General features: G+C 41.2%; 1 long non-coding RNA gene across 1 annotated transcript in view; it reads right to left on the reverse strand.

The window, feature by feature from the left end:
• Positions 1 to 20637, reverse strand: part of LOC309687911 — a 96618-nt gene that overhangs the window by 64398 nt on the left and 11583 nt on the right. Inside the window, exon 2 of the long non-coding RNA XR_014270905.1 lies at positions 11224 to 11319. This is a non-coding gene — a long non-coding RNA (uncharacterized lncRNA). The remainder of the gene's footprint in view (positions 1 to 11223; positions 11320 to 20637) is intronic.

Below are 20637 nucleotides of genomic sequence, written 5' to 3' on the forward strand. Positions count from 1 at the left end.
CCACTTATACAGCGCCTTCCTACTCTAACTAAACGTTCAAAGTGCTTTTTAGTACAAGCACCATTCACTTAATCATACACACATTCACACAAGTGCTCCCTCACACTGATGCATTGGGGTAACTGTGGGTTCAGTATCTTGGGCGAGGATACTTCGATGTGCTTTGACAAGCCCACACACGTACATGAAACACACACACACCCAAACCAAATACCTCTGTGCTCTGAGGCAACAGTGCTAACCACCTCACCAGCATGTCACCAAAGTTCTCCATTTTAATTTAAATCTGTACTTCAGTACAAGCACTTATGCAGATGTTCAAAGATTCATTATACCTCTGGTCCTATTAATGCCCATCCAATAACATTGTGTGCTGTAAGGTTAACAGTACTCTTTGTCATCATCAATGATACTGATTGTGGCTGCTTTACACAAAATTTGAACCTCACTAGTATCTCTTTGATAGATTTTTATTTAACCACTGCTAACAAAGAAAAATCCCACGATCAATACTAATTAAACTGCAAGTGAGACTGCTAATCTATTGTGGTATCATGCAGATTATCTTCTATCTTGTTTTCTACAAAAGAAACAAGGCACCAATAGCATAGCCCGTTTCTAAAAATGTCTCAGTTGCTCTGTTGTGCATATACATGCCAACATGTGTGGTAAGTCAGAAAGGAGCCTATCAAAGCCATATAATTGCTTCACCCACAAATCAATAGGCTTCTGTCTTCTGTTGCAAGGTGACTGAGGTACTGATGATACCTATGAGTCCATTTGGTGCTCACGAGTAATGCTGTATAGGGAAAAAAACAACTGAACACACACACACAGAACAAATGTTCGTGTATTCTCCTCACGTGAGTGCATATACTGTATATTCTGTATACTCCCATGTTACAAAGGAGCTTCGCTGTCTTGTTTAAGGCTGATATCTGTACAGATGCTGTTTGTCAACCTGCGTTATGCCTGACTGCAAGTCAGCATGGCAAATAGTAATAACTGTGTTTTCAATGTGGCTGCATTATGCATGGATACACAAGTGCTTGTTCACAGAGCAGCGTTTGATGTTACATTTCCAAGTTTAAACTCAGAAGAAAACAGAAATTTTTGAGGCTGAAGGAGCAGAAAGGCTGCACGGAAAATTGATTTTCTGCTCATGTCTTTTGACACAAATAATGCGAGGTCAGTGCAGATCAAATCAGTTTGGTCCCTGGAAATAGTGTATAATTAACTGTTCTAATTAGGAATGGCACAGATGACAGGTTGTAAGATGAAAGAACAGCAATGCTGGTATAAAGAGGGAGACAGACAAAATAGACAGTCAGTGAACTACCATATAGACACTGCAGAAATATCAACAAGAAAAAGGGAAATTGAAAAGACCAGTTTAATACAGTAATGTTGGTTATTTACTGTGGTGCATGCTGTCTTCTTTCAAAGACTGAAAGGCAGTTAAACTAAAGCTCTGTTTATGTCGACACATGTTCAAGACGTATTTGTACTATAGTGTTTGGTACGTGTACAGTATATTCAAAATTTAAGAGGCAGTTTAGAGAATAGGCATATCCAGTTATCTCTCTTGGGAAGCCCTCTTTCAGTCTCTCTCCCTGCAGCTGTTATGTGATGCTAGAGTCTCATCAATAAGGTCATGTTGGAAAGGTGACTTTAATTGAAAATCGAAATGCCGCCACTCTCAGAAAATAGCACATTTGGCCCTTTAATGTTATTAGTTGCATTTTGCCTTTATGATTTATAGCGGATCTAATATGTTTAGATTTTTTCCTTCAATAGTTTTCTTGGAAAAGCTGAAAAAAGAAAAGAAAACAAGTCATTGCAAAAATAGACTTTCTCATTATAGTCTAATTATTATTATGATCACAAAATCTGGCATTACTATTACTTTTCCAATAATGAGCATACTTTTTATGTACTACCATACAGGTTTCATTACATTTGCAAGGTTACGTAATACAATGCAAACTAAAGTATCCTTTGCCATAATGAGCTCAGTCACCCTGTTTTCTTTAAGAAACATCAATGGAAAGGTATTTTAATTCCACAGTGCTTCAATAATGTTGAGGTATGGGCTCCGGGGAGGCCAATCCATGACTGAAAGTATTCCACTGTCTGTTTTTTTCTATCCATGTAAGCTTTTACTTCACTAGCTGTGTGTTTGGGATCTTTGTCGAGCTGAAAATTAAGCTGTTACCAATCAAATGCTTTCCAGATAATATGGGTCAAACTATAATGGTACCTTTCTGAGTTTATAATTCCATCAATTGTGATAAAATCCAGCCCAAAACCATGACAGAGCCTCCACAATATCTGACAGATGGCTGTGTACACTCACTGATGAGCCTCTCTTCTGAACTCCTCTGTTCTTACTGATGATAATTTGAACCAAAAACTTCACATTAAGGTTTATCGTTCACTGTTGCCCCTCATTTTCAGTCCAGTTCTTGTGTAATTTGGCATAATTTGTAGATGTAATTAGAGAAATGAGAACAAATTATGCGTTTATGGGAACGGCTGCTAGTAACGACATGCCTAAAGTTACATAAAGATACTTTGTTAAGTTGTCTGTTATGTCAGATCAGAGCTAAAGGTCTCGATGAACATAAAATTCAATTAGTCTGTAAATGGTCAGGTACAAGGACTGGACTGAAAAAGAGTGAAAAAAGCAGCCAAAGGAAAACTCTGGCTTTAATTTAAAAAAGTCTGCCTTCTTGGAAACAAAATATAAAGAAATGAAGGGTGAGTCTTTTGCACAGGACTGTATATTGCTCATTCTATTCCACGTCCTCTCAGCTGTCCTGTTCAGAGAAAATCCTGTCTTCAAACCACAGTGATGCACATTACATTTACTGACTGCTCTTCGCTCCATCCATCTCCATCTTCACTACATAATACTGTAGCATGTTATTCCAGCTAAATTACACTCCATATACTGCAGAGGAAACTGCAGAGTGCTGATTGCTCCTACTGTACAAACAAAGTTAAGAAACAAGGCTGTCAGGCTTAAAAGCATCTCTACAGTGAAATGTGCATTGCAAATAATGAAGCCTCTACATTCCCTATTGTGATGACAGTGACTCAGTTCGCGTCTCCCGTGCAACATGCGGAGCATGTCTCCAAGACGCGTGACACAAAGAGCGAAAAGAAAGATGTGAAACAGTCCCTATTTCTGTATCATGGCTGACTCATCAATTGTGTGAGCTTTTAGCTGGGGAGCAAAAACTCTCAGTGAGCTCTCGAGTTGCTGCTCCACAAGGCGGACTGGGTTTTGTTCTATTATTTCTTGAAAAAGTGTGATCACGCTCATTCTCTGATCTGACAAACACTGTGTTTTTGTCTAACTTTAACAGTAACGCACACATACAAACACAAAGGCTGTGACAGTTTTAACAGCTGGAGATGGAAAAGTAAAATATAACTGCATGCAATTTTGCGCCGATAAGAAGAGGAATCAAATCACCAACAGTTAAAAATGACTACGTGCTATATAGGCGAGCCTGTATCATCAAGTACATACTGCATATTTTTATAGTAATTTCTATGTCAGCATGTACATTTACACGCTCTTTATTTTCTAAATGCATCTTCAATTAAATGCCATTGCTGCCTGCATGAAATCGTGTGGTTGAATGATTTCTAGTCCACATCGTGCAAGGATTTTATCACACTTAAATATCAGAAAAATGAAAGTTTCCAAAGTTAATGATTCGACTGCAAAACTGAATTTACTTTTTACATGGGAGACATTGCATTTGAAACACAGCTGGCAACCATTTCACTCAGCGTGGCAAAAGGACTAGAGAAAGGGTCAGGCAGGTGAAGATCAAGGCCAGGAACCAACAGAGTAAAATTCAATTTTAATGTTGTTGAGGAGGCAAAGGGACATTTCCTAAAGGTGGTTTAGAAAAAAAATCTTTATTCCTGATTTATTTTTTCCTTTTTTTTTAAAAAAAAAAAGTGTTCTACCTTTTGAGTCTAGGCCATATTGTTGTTCTGTTGTTTTTTAAAATTTGCTGTTATTATTTTAAAAAAAAATTAAAAATCTGGAAACTGTAAGGAAATAGTTTGAAAATCCAGATGTTCAACACACTAATTTCCTTTAATGAAAAAATAAAGGACTTTGAGATGAATTTAAAAGAGGATGTTTGTGTAACACTTCAAAATGCTGAATTTGGTGTAACAACATATCTTTTAATAGAAAGGCATACTGAATCATACATCTTCACCCACCGGCCACTTTATTCAGTGCACCTTGCAAATATCCAGCTGGATTGAGATCTGTGACTGTGGAGATCATTTGAGTGCAGGGAACTTTTTGTCAGTTTGTGACATGGTGAGTTTTCCTGCTTGAAGCAACCATCAGAAGATCGGTTCGCTACTTTTATAAAGAGACTGACATGGTTAGCAGCAATTCTCAGGTTTCGTTGGTGTCCGTTCTTAAGGGTTGTGTGTGCACCTCCTAGAGTAGATGCGGAGTCCCAGTGACAGTAGTAGTGCAGCACTTTAGACTGACTAAAGTGTAACTGGTACAAGCTGGACCGGGCTAAAACTGGGTTAAATGTGCTTTTAATGTGAAAGGTTAGTGGACTGCACTCAGCTTTCTTTTCAGCTGCAGCTGCATTGTGGTAGTCTCAGAAGATGAAGGTCCTGGATTTGAATCTGCTGGACAGCTGGGGCCTTTCTGTGAGCAGTTTGTATGTTGTTTGCCTGTATCTGCCCAAGGCATATTGTTGGGTTTATTGGTGATTATAGTCAAAGGAGCTTGCAAAGAAAAGCGTCTGGACTTCTTTAAGTTGCTTGAAGATGTTTCACCTCTCATCCGAGAAGCTTCTTCAGTTCTAAGGTCAAATGGTGGGGAGTCCCAGATTTAAACCGAGTGGGAGTATCCCCCCGTTTAAATCTGGGACTCCCCACCATTTGACCTTAGAACTGAAGAAGCTTCTCGGATGAGAGGTGAAACGTCTTCAAGCAACTTAAAGAAGTCCAGACACTTTTCTTTGCAAGCTCCTTTGACTACGATGACCTGGATGACTGAGAACCTTCACAGACATATTGGTGATTATAATTGGTCTGAATGTGTAAATGGGAGAATGGTTGTGTCTCCCTCTGAGTCAGCCTGGAGATCTGTCCAAGGGCTACCCAGCCTCACACCCTATGACAGTAGGGATAAGCTCCAGCCTCTGTGACCCTGAATTGGATAACAGGAAGAAGATGGATGGTTGAATGGATGCTAAAAGGTCTGAGGAGACGGGACACCAGGCAGAGATTGATAGCCATGACCCTAACTTTCCTAAATGGACAGGGTTACAACAATATACCTGATGTTATTTGAGAAATGGGCTTCCCTCAGTGAAGGTTTGAATGGCAGTTTGAAGACATGTGAACATACAGACACATACACTAACATGTGCACAGACAATGCTACGTTACTTCCATTTAAGGCAACATACAGTTTGTTGATCATAAGCAATGGCGGCCGGCAACGGTGACAAAACAAGCTGAAAGTCCAACAAGGAAATCTGAAGAATGTGGAAACCATATCAGATGTTGGGATGTTAGGACTGTGACCTTTGTGTAAAAAGACTGAGAGTCCTATTAGGAGAACTGAATGTCTATGACACAAAAACTACATTTTAGTGAAAATACACAGTTGTACTTCGACACACTCTCCACCACATACAGTGTGCGGATTCACACAAGATTCACATGCACACCTAAGTTCCCAGTAAGAACTCTTCCATTTGCAATGCGATGTGCAATTTTCGCAACACCCTGCATTGCTCTTTAGCATTCAAGCCTCACTCCTCTCTCCTGGAAGTCTTTCCGGTTTCTCCATACTTATTTCTTTTACTTTTTTTGATAACCAAAAAGTTTAGATTATGTTGAAACTGTCTTTGTTTACGCAGTCCTGATTTTAATTTAATCTCATGGTCCTCCGAGTGTCATTTTGAGGACACGTCAGTGTTGTTGCAGAGCATGAATTGCTGTAATTACTGCAGTTTGTTTGAGCGTGCACATGAAACCTCTCTTCATCTGCGTGGGAAAAGACGGGCTCAAAATAACTTCGGAGCTAATTTTTACTTTATTTTAACTTTTTTTGAAATAAATAAAAAAAATAACATAAAAAACTTTGATCTGCTGCTTTTGATTTGAGCATCATTAACTGTTAACAGCATGAGCTATATAAAAAATAATAATAATAAAAAATAAAAAATAAAACAGCATGAGCTATTAATAGTGTTTGTCTCTGGGTTGTGTTAAAAGGAGAATGGATATAGGGATTGGGCAGCATGAGTAGAAGATTCACAAACCGGCTGCATTCATCATTAAACAGTCTATTCCCGAAAATCTGGGTGAAATCACACACATGGGCCGTGAAATAAGCAATCTGCAGGGGATCTCTGGAGGCCTCACACTTACAAAGAGGCTCCCTTTTAATGATGGGCTCATCCGTTTTGGACAAGATGCCAGGACTGGATGTTGATAACTCGTTTTATGTATTGGCTTCCATATACAATTACCACTCAGTGACTTTGGTTTCACTTCACTTAGCCTCACTATATGGATTTGCTGTTGAAGCAGTGGGGAAAGATAAGGAGACTGGCTTGCTGCTATTACTGAAACACAAAGCTTTCGCTCTTTTCTACATTGATTAAACAGCAAGTTTTTTTTTGTTTAAACTATGTCATCACAATGCTGTGCCACAGAATATGTATACTACTGGGTGAAAATTTAGATCCAACCACCAGCAAAGATCTGGGTAATCTGCTGTGGGCTCCCTATCGTGGGTGTGCCTACAGAAAACACTCATTGCCCCCCTTATGGGTTAACCCACTGTCATTTTGCCCCTCGGGGCCCATGTTGTGGTTTTCTGTGCGAAATCTATAGTAGGTTAGTATTTATTTTATTTATTGTCATTGTCAAGAACAATGAAATTGCGTTTGGGGCTTCCATACAACCCAAAAAAAAGAAGAAAATAATAAATACCCCTTAAAACCCAAGTGTACATATTTAACCCAGTGTGACTCCAATGCAATAAGACAATCCTTAGCAATAATGTTCGTAGAAATTCAGACAAAGACCTGAGAAACATGACAAAATACAACAATGCAACCCATTCAATATTATTGTACTGTGAGATATGATATCAGATATGATAGTTATCTATTTAAGAAAGAGGGGGGGGGGGGGGGGGCAGGAGGGGGAAGAGAATAAAGATATGATGCACCAATGCAGACCAGTTCATTGCTATTAAGAAGTTGGATATGGTTATTGTCCGTGAGAGGGGGGCAGAGAGTTCAGGAGCCTCACAGCCTGTGGATACAGGCTGTTGGCCAGTCTGGATGTTCTGGCCTGTATAGACCTGTACCCTCTCCCTGAGGGCAGCAGATGGAAAAGGTGGCGCGCAGGGTGATGTTGGTCCCGCAGGATACTGTGCACCCTCCTCAGACAGCGAGTGGGGAAGATATTACTGATCTCTGGCAGACTTGTTCCAATAATTCTGCCAGCTTCTTTCACCACCCGCTGGAGTGCTTGCTGATCGGCCTTGGTGCAGCTGGGGAACCACACTAGAAATCCATACGTCAGAACGCTGCTGATGGCACAGTTGTAGAAGTTCAACATCAGAGATCTGGGAATGTGTGCGCTCCGCAGTCTCCTCAGGTAGTAGAGGCGCTGTTGGGCCTTCCGTGCAACTGAGGTGATATGGTTGCCCCAGGACAGGTCCTCGGTCACAGTTACCCCCAAGAATTTAAAACTGCTCACCCTCTCCACCGCCTCACTGCCAATGAAGAGAGGCAGGTGGTTGTTATGACCCCTCTTCCGGAAATCTACAATGATCTCCTTGGTCTTTTTGGTGTTTAAGACCAAGTTATTGTCGTGGCACCATGACTCTAGTTGTTGCACCTCTGTCCTATAGTTTGTCTCATCATTGTTGGATATAAGTCCGAGCACTGTGGTGTCATCTGCAAACTTAACAATGAGATTGGACGCGCAGGAGGAAATACAGTCATGGGTGAAGAGAGTGTATAGCAGAGGGCTCAGAACACACCCCTGAGGGGCACCGGTGTTGACCACAAGGGTGGAAGAGGTGTTCTTACCCACTCTGACACTCTGTCTACGGTTAGTGAGGAAGTCCACAATCCAGTTGCACAGAGAGGAGTTAAGTCCCAGTTGGTGGAGTTTGGGACGGAGTTTGTATGGCCGGATGGTATTAAAAGCCGAGCTGTAGTCTACAAAGAGGAGCCGTGCATAGGTGTTCCTGTGTTCCAAGTGCTTCAGTAATGTGTGCAGCACTGTGGCGATCGCATCCTCGGTTGACCGGTTCTCCCTGTATGCAAACTGGTGCGAGTCCAGGGATGGTGGAAAAGCAGCTCTGATGTGTTTAATGACCAGTCTCTCCAGGCATTTGGCGGGAATGGGGGTGAGTGCCACAGGTCTGAAATCGTTCAGACATGTGACATTTGACTGTTTTGGGATGGGAACGATGGTTGCTGCTTTGAAACAGGATGGTACCAGTGAACAGGACAACGAGGTGTTATATATAGAGGTGAAGACGTCCGCCAGGTCCGCAGCACAGTCTTTTAGCACCCGGCCCAGCACTCCATCCGGCCCGGCCGCCTTCCTGGTGTTAATGCTCCGGAACACACGCCTCAGCTCATGAGTGCTCAGGACCGGAGCAGGGTCGGTTGAGGGGAGAGGGGACAGGACAGGGTCGGTGTTCTCCCTGTCAAAACGGGCATAAAAGAGATTTAGATCCTCAGCCAGAGTAGAACTGTCGGCTGAGGGTGATGGTGTTCTTCTTTTGTAGTCCGTGATAGCCCTGATGCCCTCCCAGACCTGCCTTGGGTTTGTGTTGTTCTCAAACCTGGCCTCGATACGCCTCCTGTGCTGCTGCTTGGCAGTCTTGATGCCTCTTCTCAGGTTGGCCCTGGCAGCACTGTATGCCTCCTGGTCCCCGGATTTGAAAGCGTTGTTCCTTGTTCGAATAAGTTGTTGAACTCCGTGTGTCATCCAGGGTGGATTATTAGGGAACACACGGAATCGTTTCCAAGTTGTTACATTGTCCACACAGAAACAGATGTAGTCCAAGACAGTGGAGGTGTAACTGTCCAATGCGACACGATTGTCAGTGTCCTGCACCTTGAATACATCCCAGTCTGTGCAGTGGAAACAGTCCTGAAGCATCGGAATAGCATCCTGCGGCCATGTTCTCACGGTTTTGGTTGTAATCCCAGTGCTCTTGATCTTTTGTGTGTATATTGGGTGTAGCAGAAGGGAGAGATGGTCTGACAGACCCAGGTGGGGATAAGCCTGGGCTCTGTACGCATTCGCCACGTTGGTGTGCACCTGGTCCAACGTTCTATCTCCTCTGGTAGCACACTTCACATTACGGTGGAAATTGTGAAGTACAGATTTCAGGTCCGCGTGGTTAAAATCCCCAGCCGCAATAAAGACACTGTCCGGGTGTGCTACCAGGCTGTTATTGATGCTGCTGCTCAATTGTGCTAACGCTAGCTTAGCATTAGCATCTGGTGGAATGTAAACAGCGCAGATGTAAACGGCAGAAAATTCCCGAGGGAGATAGAATGGACGGCACTTTAACACCAACAGTTCTACCTCTGTACTGCACAGTTTTTCCGTTACCGTGACGTTCGTGCACCAAAGGTTGTTAATATAGATGCACAGCCCCCCGCCAGTCTTCTTACCCGAGTCCGCAGACCTGTCGGCTCGATAGGCGGTGCGGCCTGCTAGATCGATAGCCGCATCGGGAATGGCGCTGTCCAGCCAGGTTTCAGTGAAAATCATGCACGAACAGTTATTAAAAGTCCGTCGAGTGGCGAGAGGTTTGCCCACAGAAAACCCATACATGGACTCTAAAGGGCAAAACTGCTGTGTTTGCACAACCACTTTGGGCCTGTGTGGGATATATGTGAATTTAATCAACACATGCAGCCCCACAGTCCACCTACATCTACCCACTGTGGGTTTGCTATCACATTGTTCATGATAAGTAAAAGTAAGGCAGGTAAAATCTGCCAAATCAACTTTAGTCACCCCTTGTAAATAAGGAAGCAGCCCCCTCCCCCTCCCCACACCAAATGGTGGCCAGTAATATACCATGGGACACATGGGTATTCGAGTTTGTGGACAGGGCCTCCCGTGTTCTACAGACGGCTGCAGACATGCACTGTTGTACCGGTAACCAAGAGTTTGTGTTTGTTAAATAGTTTATTAGTCTCAGTGCTGGTGATTTCCTGTTTTACTTTCGTAACCTTTCATCAGTCTGTTCCCGTGTCATCCGTACTTGTCTCCCTATGTCCCCTGTCTAGTCTTCTCGTCTTCTTTTAAGTTAACCATGGTACCTCCTTCAGTCACGCCTCCCCTTTTTTGTTCCCCTTTGTGTTTCCACAGTCCATATCTTTATGTGTTTGCCTTTCTCTCTGTGTCACGTTTGTATGTCTCAGTCTGTCTCAGTGTTAGTTTCCTGTGTTCTTTTGATAGTCCCTCATCCCGAGTGTGCTATGTTCAGCTTAACTTCTCTTGTCTCCTTTGATTAGTGTCTGCTGTGCTGCCACCCGTTTCCTGTTCCCTAAATGCCTGCATGCATTTATATATTGTCTTAGTCTCCCTTTTGTCATGTCGCCCATCATGCTGTGTGTTTCTCTCATGTCATATTCTCCATGATTAGTAATTCCATTTCAAGTTCCAGTGCTCTCTGGCTGTGATTTGATTTAATTCTGCATCTGAGTCCTGCATTTGGATCCACAGCTCTGACTGCCTACACAGTCATAGGACAGCTGAAGGGGTAAAAAGTGACATTCACTGGTGGCATGATATTCACCAGACCAGTAACAAAACAGCCCTGTTAGCTAATTGTTTAAAGACAGAAATTCATCCTAGCATGGAGGGAGACACGGGTATAGGATGGATATTGAGGATGTATTATACATACATTATACATGCATCTATAGCCTCATCAAACCCACAATAGATAATCATCTTGGTATATTCAAGACAATCTGCAGGGAGAGAGGACCATTACTTCTCTATTGGAAAGAGCAAGCGAAGTGTGAGGGGTGGGGGACGGAGTTTAATCTCCTTTTTAAGCCTGGTGAGTCACACTAAGAGGAGCAGTTGTTGTTTTCTTTATTCCTGAGTGAAATGCAGAATCCACTGGGAGCAAGAAAAGCCCATACTGACCTTTTGTTAAAAAGGCATGCCTTTTGGTTTGCCTTTCCCTCCGGAGCACTCATGCAGGCGAGGCAGAACCATATCTCCCACCTCAAGCCACCCCTCCTTGTAAGAAAAAAAAAAGACAAGGTGGACAATAAAGAAATTGAATTTCTTTTCCTGGCTGACTGTTGTGACAGGTGGTAATTTTTCCTGTACAGACTCATACTGAAGGGAAAATATAAATGCTAAAAGCTGCGATTACAGAAGTTTCCATATAAATGCATATAAAAATGTAGCTCACTAATTGCCAAATTAGAGTGCCAAAAAACATCTCAAGTTAAAAGGGAACAAAGGACAATTCATAGACCATTTAAATTAAGTCTCCCATTTGTCGTTCTCAAGTGACTGAACAATGTCCTATCACAGAGCAACGATTACGTATCATCCATCAAGTGTTGTGGCCAAGCAAAGCAGACAGATTGCAAAAGGATGTAATTACCAGAATTCTCATTCCTATTTAACACTTCATTTGTCACTTCTTGTTGTGTAAGTGCCAGAAAACCTGTGTACTGCAACATGCTGTAAAACTGCACAAACATAAAGGTTTCGATGAGTTTGCTTTTGATGGCTTAACAAGAGCTAGCTTTTTCTCTTGACCTGTGCTACAAACAAAGTGGCTCATCTGCTGCACAAGTGATATATTACTTTGTTTAATCACCATATCTATTTAATTAAATAATATCGATTGCACTGGCTTCCTTTACTTTGGCACTCCTTTGCTACCATCTGAGCTGGCAAAGGCTTCTTTAAACTGTATAAAGCACAACACACAGTATAGAGACGTCTCACTAATAGTGTTGCTGCTCTTAAGCCATGTATCCTCTGCATTAGCAGGATTGTTTTGATTTAAGTCACACTTACAGGAGTGCTGAGAAGGGGGTAGCTATAGGGGTTGTCACTATACCAGTATTTCAAACTTGATACTGATATGCAGGAACATACTCTATATCATTTTCAATACCAGAGGGGAAAAAGACAAAATTAAGAAAACCTTTTCCCCCTTATTTTTCTGCTTTCTGGTTTCCTGTACACTTTTCTCAACTGCAACCAGGGATTTTGACACACTTTGACTTGCTTCAAAGACACAAAGAATTGTGTTATGTCTGTCTATAAATGAGCAGGATTGATATCATTTGTTGTCTAGATCTAAAATTAAAGTTAGCTTTTTGTTATTAGCCACAGCTGCTACCGTAATGATAACAGAAGGCTAATGCAGGTAATTGCTAATAGCTAAACTAATGTTCACCATTGTGCTGACAAGGTTAACATTTATGATAATTGTTTAATATTTCAATGTTATTAAAACAGGAACTTTAATGACCTTATGCAAATTTTCATGAAGACTGATTCACCAGGTTTACAGTGCTGCTGTTTATGTGTATAGCTGCTAGTAGTGGAGAGGAGAGGCTGTGTGCTGTAGAGCAGTGTGAAGTTGTGCGTCAGCTGAAGGAGGTGAAGACTTGGTATCAGTATTCCTGCAAATGAGTATCTAATGCAGTATTTTTTAGTATCAATTAGTACCAGAGTATCAGGGTTTTTTGACAAACTGCTCGATAGATATACTGCCCACAGTAACGAACAGGAAAGAAAAAAAACGAGTACTACTTTGTTTTCAGACGCTACACATGTAAAGGCTAATTTAGATCATGGAGCCCTGCTCTAAAAGCTGACATAGATATAATACTGTATTGAAGCTGGATTAAAAAAATAAGTGCTTGACGTTAAAGTTTTAAAAACAAGTTTAGCACCATCTTTCTGCCAGTGCGGACCGTTATGTCATGTGGTTGGTTGGTAAGTTGCGGCTAATAGACCCACATTAGCTTATGTTAGCTAACGAGTGACAGAATCAATAACTCAGAGAAAAATAACAATATTATAACTAAAAGTCACTTTAAGGAGATCACATCTGGCCCTTGCTGCAACAATGAGTAAGAAACTGAGTAATTTACTGTCCATAAATTATGAAAAAACTATGAAAAAAATAAACTGTAACTTATTCCAGTATGGACACTTTAATACTTTCATATCTGGGCTGTTAATAGGAAGACATGACCGGTAGCATTCTGACTTTACAATAACACATCACATGTCATTTGACAACAGGAGCAGGTGCTTTTAAAATGGGGATATGATTTTGGCCAGGACTGGACTCCATTGTCCATCCCTCAGTTAGGCTGTGGTGCCAGCGGCGGATTATCACCGTTGACAGACCAAAACTACCTGCACAACAGAAGTGGAGACTTCAAATTGAAGTCTTTGACTGGCTAGCCGTTTTCCTCTAAATTTACGGAAAGCTAAACTCCAACGTGCTTGTTTAGTTTATGCTAAGCTAACCAGGCTAAATATACAGAAATGAAAAATTAGAACAAGCATTTTTCTTTTCTTTTTTTTTTGACACAGCATCTACTGAAATGAAATCCAGATTAATCCTCACAGACAGCTCATTCTGAGGTTTGCCACGAGACAATCTGTCTCAGCTGCTCCTCAAAGGAAAACCACAAACTTAATTTCATTTTTCATCAGTCTACATCAGCAACAGCATTCAATAATCGTGTGAGTGGCATGTCTTATTAGTGAAAATGCAACAAGTGGAGCCAACGCTGTAAAGCACTTGTTCCTAGCTCCTTCGACTGGAGCCAGAGGCAAGGCAATCTCCTCCATCGCAGTGAAAGATTGAGCCATGGCTTTCAGAGACTGAGAACACACTACAGAGGGAATCATGTATTCATGAAATTTTATATATCGGTGTCGTTGTGTCATTTCTGCCTTTTAACTGGTGGCCAGTCGAAAAAAGGTTGGTTTTTTTTGTCCTCCACCCCTCAATCACACAGCGTTTCCTCTCTCCAAATGCAATTTAGACGGAGCTGTGGTTGGAGGGCATTAGAAATGAACTCCTCAGAGGCCTTGCTTAGGAAATGAAATTGCCTCGACTATGGCCTTTTGTCACGTAACACCACAGTGCATATTAATGATAGGTGGCAAGTGGTGTGGCACCGTGCTACAGAATTCACACGGCAACAAAAGTCTAATCAGCCTTTCCACACATTCACTGTCATTGTTTGTTGTGTTCTCCATCTCTTCCCTGATTGATTTCTTATTAGCTCTTTATTGACATTTACTGTAAGGGTCTACAAGAGCCAGCTGATATTTTAGTTTTTCATGGGCACCCTATTTGCATTTTTTAAAATAAGTACATTCAGGAAAAAATGTTAACTTCAACTTTAATCCCGGCCCTTGTACAAAGCCAGTGGATATTCTAGGATCTGCTTGTGTCTGTAACCCTTTTGTATATTCCCCATTCTGTCATATCCAAGTCAACAGTATCCTTGGCCTCCATTGGTATTTGCTCCTAAAAGTTTAAGATTAGCCTATCTCTGTGTCCCAGCTTCAATAATGGTTGGTTCCCACGTCATCGCTACCAGTGACAGAACTTTATTGGCATTATACGCCTTCTCTTTCTGGTATTTTTTTATGCCCTGCGTACACATTTAGTCATTACCTCCTTAATGACTTTTTAACTTAGGCTTGCTGAGAAAATAATGACCAAAAAGCTACAAGCTATTTACAAAATTGAATGAAAAATCAGTGCCATATATCACTGGTGGCAAACTGTAATTCATAAACAAAAAAAGTGGGGAGACAAAAAAAACTAAATCCTCCGCTTGCTTCAGAGGATGTGGTTGTTAATTCACTACCAACATGGTTTGACTCAGTCAGGTTTCCAGCAACAATCAACGCAAGTAACAGCGCTGGGGTTTTTGCTCATATTGCACCACGTCACGACTGAGCACACCAGCAACTAAAGCAATTTGTCAGCAGTGGATGTACACTGCGGGAAGCTAATGCAAACCAAGCTAGCTGATGTGTAACATTAAATAACATACATGAGTTCACAAATAGTGAAAGAAAATTATCTTTGTAGATTCCAAACAAAATGATTTCTGCAGACTTTCCAGGAGGGGAGTGCCTCTCTGAATGTGCCAGTATTATGCATGCTGGCGCAGGAAACATCATTAATATACATCTAATTACTTCCATTTAATGAATGATATGTAGGTCGCCGTTTAAAATGAAATGTCATAAAATCGCAAATCACACTGATTGATTTCCGAGCCAGGAGTGCAAAACATGTTCCATTTACCATGTGACTTAATAGAAAACAGTAACAAACAGCTAATCCACATATTTACATGTTGCATGTTTTTCATTAAATTGACTGGATTTCTGTCAATTGTTTGTTTATTAGTTAACTGTTCGTTTCCACTCACCTGCCACTTCATTAGGTACACCTATTCAACTGTTTGTATTTGAGAAACTGCTGGGATTTCTTCTCACAATCGTCACCAGTGTTTGCAGAGAATGCTCCAAAAAAGAGAATATATCCAGTGAGCGGCAGTTCTCTGGGTGAAAATGCTTTGTTGTGGCAATAGGAGAATGTTCAGACTGCCTTTAACTAGTAGGAAGGCAACAGACACTTAAATAACCCCTCATTACAAACAAGATATGTAGAAGTGCATCTACGAATGCTTAACAGGTTGAACCTTTAAAGAGAAGCGCTACAGCAGTAGAAGACCAAACTGGGTGTCTCTCCTGTCAGGAAACTACTGCTAGTGTTGATGTGGGCTCACTAAATCTGGACAACAGAAAACTGGTCTGACGAATCTCAATATCTTCTGCATCATTGGGCTGGTAGGGTCAGAACTGGTGTGAACAACATAAAAGCATGGATCCATCCCGCCTTGTATCAATGCTTCAGGCTTCAGTGGTGGTGTAAAGGGTGGGGGATATTTTATTGGCACAACTTTTCCCTCTTTAGTGCCCAAAGTAGGAATGTTTCCAGCACTTCTTAATTCTTCATCTATGCCATGAAGAATTAAGGCAGTTCTGAATTCAAAAGGGTGTTCAACGAAGAGCTACATATCATTAAGGTGTACCCAGTAAAGTCCTTCATAAATATATATCTTTAGAAATGAGAAAAACCTGCAAGCTATTCAGGCAGGGATCTAGCCACCCTGTGTCATACATGTGACTCACTCTCATCACGTCATATACCAAACATCTTGAGTCTACGTTAAGCACAGTTTCCTGTCTTTTTGTCTGATATGCCAGTATTACTCCTGTCACGTATCACTAGCTGCTGTTTGAACTCCTACATAACCTCAGAGTCCTCCTGCAGGCTGCGGGGGGAAGTTCACTCATCACCCCAACTTCTTTAAATGCATCATATTTGTGGAGAATGATGAGCTCGGAGCCTTGATGCCAAACTTAACTGTATTCTGTTGCTTTAGCAAATCAATCATTTAAAACATGAGTTGTCTGACTGAACTTGATTTCAGTGTACAGAACAAAGCCAAGCTATAGTGAGTTTTTTCACCAGTTTTCATCAAATGACAATATAAAGCTCTTAAATGTCAATACTGATACTGGATACAACAAAAGAAAGAAAAATATGTCTTTCAAAAGCTCAGTCAAAGGGTCTAAAATATAATTTGTTCAAGATTTTTATTATAGAGCTAATTATTGATGAAAGAATAAGACAATAATGTAACGCAGGCTGAAACAAATCTTCACTGTGAGCCAGGTTCCTGTCTACAGGTTGCATGGATGGACGGACAGATGAATTTTTATTATCTCACAGTGCAGTCTGTCTCTACTTTACTCTGCTACATTACGCAGAGACAAAACTGAGAAGAAGAAGAAAAACAGCGACGAGAGAAAAAGATAAATGACTGTGGCCCTCAGTGTGAAATATGAAAAGTATATCATTTCTGCCTCTTTCACCTGCTCTGTGCAGGGAAATGCTGCAGAGAATGAAACTCATCCACAAACCATACTTCCCTCATTCGAGTTCTCTCAAGTCTTGAGAAAGAAATGAGAAGAATACTATATAAGTACATCTCCTATAACACTTTTAGGGATGTTTTTTCTTAGATTAAATTTATGATCACACAGATTCCCATGAGAACCACTGAAAAAACTGAGAGCACACATTCAGACTAATGCTGCATTCTGATCCATATTCTTTCAAGAGTCAACTTTTCTTAAACTAAATACGCTTCCTTCTTTTAGTTTCTTCTAGCCTCCTCTTCTGTTTTGCTGTCAGGTTTGGTGAGTCCTTATTTTCTGTGCCTAATTTTTACCTCTATGTCTCATTACCCCACATCCCTGAAATCAAGGCAGTTTTATATTTCTTTTGTCTTTTTGCTTTTAGATCCATTTCCTGGAAAACAAAAGTACCTTGATTGCAAAACGGATCCATCAGACTCGACAACCAGAGATTATGAGTTGGAGGATATCATAACAATTATTATGGTGGGCTGAGTTCTCAGTGGAATATGTGGAAGGTTTTCAGACCAACACTCACAGATTTGCCTCCCTACGCTGTTTAGTTATTGCCCAGCTTCAGGATTGTGTTAATGCCACATCACCTCCTTTCACCCGCCCAGGTCCCATCTCCCCCGTCACCTGCCTCACCAACTCTCCACTGTCCCAGGCACCATTCCCACCACTCCATACCACAGCAGCCATGTTCTTCTGTCTTGCCTTTCAGCCTCATCATTGTCAATGTTGCCAGATCCAAAGCTCAAGTACCAGAGTCCTCTTGTGTTTCGCGGCTGCTTTGACAGCTACTACATCTAGATGAAGGTAAAAGTGTCCCATTGGACTATATTTTACTAGCGCTACTATTTGTTTTACTGTTTATCTATGATGCTGAAAGAAAGGTGAGTGTTCCTTGGTAGATGCTATAGTGGTGTTAACATACTGATGCTGAAAAATGAAAATCCCTCTGTCAAATACAAACACATGCAAACAGGAGTGGATGATGTGTGCATTATTTGCTTGTGTAATGTGTCCCAGAGTGTTAACACTGCCAGGTTGTGAAATGCAGAGGAAGAAGACAATCATCTGACAAAACAATAGCTGGAGATTAGTCTTTAGCTGAGGACACGTGGTGGGTTTCATGTTGGAGCTGTGTTCGGTTTCCTTTGCTTTCCTGGGATCACAGTGTTGTGCGCTTTGACTTTTAGGCCCTGAACTTTGTCAGTTCCATAAACTCACAATGACAAATAATTTGCTGGATGTCAGAAGCTGAGTGTGCAGCAGCCAGGAATGAATGGAACCAGAATGCTGGAGAGGCAGTGCCAATGGTTGTTATTGAAGATCATAAGTGTCCTTTTCAGGTTGTGTGTGTGTGTTGGAAAAATCAAACATAGAGAAACAAATTTTAAATGTATTTATCGGAATAAATAAATTTATATTAATAAAAAAAATCATCTTTTTTTTACACTAAATAAACTGTCAAATCATAAACAAAGTGATCAGCACATACAGGTATTATAAACAACATTACATATTAGTTAAGCTTCTGTCACTGCCTTCTTGAAGTTTAGGAGCGCCTTAAAGATTGAGATGGCTGATTAGATTAACACTTAACCGAAGGCAAATGTGACAGGTGTAAAGCTGTGTCAGTAAGAATTAGATATGATTTTCTACAGCAGTGGTCTCTGCGGTTTAAGGAAGGAAAGGAAAAAGGGACCTCAAGGTGATCACTTGAGTGCTTTTGAGAGTCCGGTGCTAACACAGAATAAAGTGAGAGTAGCTGAGAGCCGTGACATGAAACACCTCAACTAACTACAATATGGTTTCAGTGCCGGGGCCATGACCTTTCCTAATGCAGTGTATGAAAGTAGCCCTCATGAGTTGGCAGGCCAAGATTAAAAATCCAATTGTGTACAAATGAAAATGTGTAAGGCAGAGAGGTAACGACGGTATGTGTGAGGGAGGGAGAGAGAGAGTGAGACAGTAGTAGAATAAGAGAATAAAAGAATAAAGTGTTTAATTTATCACCAAGTGAGAAAAAAGCCCATTCATCTATAATCCATTAATCTGGAACACTTGTGAGAGCCCGATTCGAGTCTCTTTCTCACTGACTTATGACAAACTGAGCAAATCACTGGGAGCAGAAAAAAGAAGCACCGAACAGGCGGCACAGCCCACACTGTAAAAAGTACGGCCCTGCTCTCTGCTCACACATGCAGAGGTGCATTTGCTCTTGGTGCCAAGAACATGCAAAATGGCACTTCTTTACCAGGATCAAGCGGACGACACCAAGCAGCTCTGATTTCAGACTGTTTTTAAAGAAATTAATGTCAATGTTTGTTTGCCAAAATAGATACGGTTAAATTTGCTTGATAGTAGCATTTTTAGCACTGTAACAAGCGAGGCAGTGTTTTAAAAAAAATTACGTCTCAGTAGCAAGAATGTAAGTTTTTCTTGGACAATTTCTCATAGAGCCATATGAGTTTGGAGGGTGCTAACTGTGATAAATTAGAAAACACTTTGGAGGCAATTACAAAAAAAATGAACAATGGTGACAAACAGCTACACAGTTACTGAAAATACTCAGCGCAAATCTATTTTATTCATGCAAAGGATGCTGAGAAGCTCTTTGAATATTGTCACACTTCTACAGTACAATGGGCATTTTGTATCAGCTTTTAGGCACAGTCTTTCCTACATGGGCTATACTCCATAGTATGGGAGAATAGCAAGAATGTTTTCAAAGTGAGCTTTAAATTTCCATCACTTTTATCAGTGCTGGCTGCTCAATGTAATAGAAAACAATAGAAAGATTCAGGGAGAAGGTAATCGGCTGCTGCATGATGAGCCAAGGGATCCAGGGGCTCCTTGACTAGCTAAGATAAGGCCGACTCATCCCACAACACCCACTGCCAGAGTTCAGGCTCATGGATTTTTCCACACTGAAGGGCACTGCCAGCTCACTGAGTTATCAAAAATTCCTTTCAGTAGAAAACTATACACACACCCCTAAACACAGAAAGACAAACAGAAGGTGGACAATAAGAAGACTTTACGTGAGACCAAACCACCACAAGTCTTAAATGACTGATTTTGTCTTCAGTCACTTGCAGTAAAGAACACTAAAAACACATTGCTGAGCACATTCATATTTAATGTCTCTCTTGAGTTGTGGGTTCACTTAATGGCCTAATCATTTGATATCTTCTCTCACTACCAGCTATCACAGCCAGACATGGCTAAGCTGCAAATTTAAATGAGGTCTCTATGGTTTATACAAGAGTTTCACCTGTTTTTGTATACTGCCTTTGCCATAGTTTGGGGTAAACAATATGTAGACATGGAACCATCGTGCAGAGACTGGTGGCCATGGTGGACCCCTTTGTATTAACTGAGCATCATTTAAGCACCAAAGTCTATCTGAGTATTGTTGCTGTCCCTGTTCATCCCGTTATGACTACAGCGTACTGGTCTCTGATGGCTGCTTCTAGTAAGATAATGTGCCATGTCACAAACTTCAATTCATCTAAAGCTTCTTCTTCCTCCTAGCGTTTTTCCCGC

Source organism: Aulonocara stuartgranti (assembly GCF_965226115.1).
Source record: "Aulonocara stuartgranti genome assembly, chromosome: 14".
NCBI lineage: Eukaryota > Metazoa > Chordata > Actinopteri > Cichliformes > Cichlidae > Aulonocara > Aulonocara stuartgranti.